The following is a 2,708-nucleotide window of genomic DNA, read 5'->3' as shown; positions in this document are numbered from 1 at the left end:
AAATGGCCAGATGCTCTGCCAATTGCTCTCATGACTATGAGATCTACCACAAATCGAAACACTGGCTTATCTCCGCATGAGATTCTGATGGGAAGACCAATGAGATTACCGAACTCACCTCCTTTGACTATAAAAGACACGAACGTGCAGCAAATGGACGACACGTTGCTTACGTTCTGTATCTCTCTGAATCATGCTGTAAGAACTTTTTATGCACAGGTGAAACAAGCTCTGCCAGAACCAGCCACATCTGATCATCACAACTTCAAACCCGGAGACTTTGTTTATGTGAAAATTTACAAACGGAAGAACTCTCTTCAGGCACGTTGGTGTGGGCCATTTCAAATACTGCTAACTACCCATACAGCTGTGAAGTGTAAAGGAAGAGCAACATGGATCCATGCCACACACTGCAAACTGGCACACGGCAGAAAAGAACCCGAGGAGAACATTGCTTCCTGATAGCTTTAATGATTCTTTCCATTGCAGGATTATTTGTACTACTAAATGCAAGTGGTGCAATGTGTACTTGGTCTGTTAAACCGATAAGTACTGTCTGTGATCAACGTTATTTGCATGTTCTTTGGAGATGGGCCTATCAGACTACCCACCAAACTAAGCCTAGGGCATTCAGAGACCGAAGAAGCTTAACGAGCAAAGTGGGTTCACCACATGGAATAAACACTTATCTGGCTCTTTCTCGTAAACACGCGAAAGCTTTTAATAAAACCAATTGCTGGGTTTGTACTAAGATACCTCATTCAGCAGTTACTGGGATACCGCTTCTGGCTATACCATTTAATCTGAGTGAATGGTGTGGGTACTGGGCAAAGGAAAGAAACTGGGATAAACAAGATAATAACCTTAACGACCACATCGTTACCAATGGAAATGGAAATTGCCTCCGACAACGAAATTTCAGTAACTGGTTTTGGCCAAATTTTAATTTAAGTAAAATGCCTCCACATTTTATGGTTGAACGGGCGACAGGAAAACCCGAACTATGCTTGGCACAAGAGGCATGGGGAGAGAGAAGGGAAGGGAATTCTGAATGCAGTCATTATGTTTATGAAAATCACACGATGGGACCACAAGTCGCTTTAAATAATACCTATTTCGTGTGTAGAAATCGAGCATACCCATGGCTTCCAGTTAATTGGAGTGGATCTTGTTTCTTGTCATTTATTTTGCCACATATGCGCCTGTTATCTAAGTCACCTTTTGAGCATTTGAAACGGGGTAAACGGGGTTTCACGTCAACTGAACTGTTCTTCATGATTTTAATCCCTCACTACGGTGTTGGACAAACGTCTGTGGGATTGGCAGAGTTAGCTGCTTTGCTTGAATTATTGGCAAATAAAACTGCTCTAGGCATGGTTGATATCAACTCGGAGGTCGTCGCCCTACGTGCAGTTTCAATGCAAAACCGAGTTGCGCTCGACCTCATTCTCGCGGCTCAAGGAGGAACGTGTGCTGTAATTAACTCTGAGTGTTCTACTTATATCCCTGATAACTCGGAGAAAATCACAAACATAGCTGACAAGATTAAACAAGAAGGAGCCAAGTATCACAATTATTTTACGAAAGATGGGCTTTATTCCTGGTTTGAAGGGATTTTTGGAGGCTGGGGAACTACCCTATTGCATTGGATTTCCGTTGGGTTATTGTGGATCATCATTGCAGTGGTGCTTGTTAGATGTGCAACAATTACAATGCCGGCATTGATTGTTTCTTGTCTAAAGAGGAATACTGCTAAAAAGGTGATGGTGGCCCAAGCACCACCCTCATACCCTGGTTTTGAGACTGAGTCCTACGACTCTTTTGAGATAGAACCTGAACTTGGAAATCCATAAGTAGCGCAAATGAATGTGTTCAATATTCACGGGAATTGTCAATCCACTCTTGCTCATCTGCTTTGTTCCCGAAATAGGTTGTCGAAAATCAGCTGTGCAGCCCAACGGGTAGCCTTATCTTCTATTGGCCTAGGGGCCGACCGGAACCTCAACCAGGTCCGAAGCTGTACAACCACATGAAGCCACCTGGCTTGCGGGACAGGAAAGGCTAAGCGACTGAGCTCTACGATGGGGAAAAGTGGGGATGTGACTACCCAAGAAAATGGGCACACTCAAACGCAAGAGAGAATGTATTTCCAAGTGAAGAGAAAATATATATCGTTAAACTGAACTAGTGTTGCCTTTTTAGGCAACAAGGGGGGAGTGTTGGGGAAATTATTACTCTCTAGACAAGAAACCTTTGCCTCAGTCTGAGTAGGTCAAAGTGTTTGTGTTTTTCCTCTACTGTTCTACTATTTAGTTGTTAAGGCCTACCACCTACTTATAATCTTGTCTTTCTTTGACACTTTGGACATTGCTTGGGTTTTCTGCAAGTACAAGGTGACCGGGCTGATAAGCTGTGCATTCTGTTCTTGCGATCAAAAGCCCTCTCTGCTTATAAAATGGAATGGATATATGGGGAGGGGGAGGATGATCTGAGGGACAGCAAATAAATGGTACAGAAGAAAGAACTCCTTGTGGACATTGATTATTACTGGACTTCTGTGGTTTATTTTATCCCGATACATGCAACACTGAGTCGGCGAGACGTTGAATCCTCGAGGAGGTCAAGATCCCTCAACAATCTAAAGAATCCTTTCGATTCGAGGGTAGAAATCCACATCAGAGACTATATAAAAAATTCACACAACTCGG

The sequence above is a fragment of the Eptatretus burgeri genome, chromosome 16, assembly GCF_056783735.1.
Source record: "Eptatretus burgeri isolate ZD-2024b chromosome 16, Ebu_testis_v1, whole genome shotgun sequence".
In the NCBI taxonomy this organism is placed as follows: Eukaryota; Metazoa; Chordata; class Myxini; order Myxiniformes; family Myxinidae; genus Eptatretus; species Eptatretus burgeri.
This window is presented reverse-complemented; position numbering follows the sequence as displayed.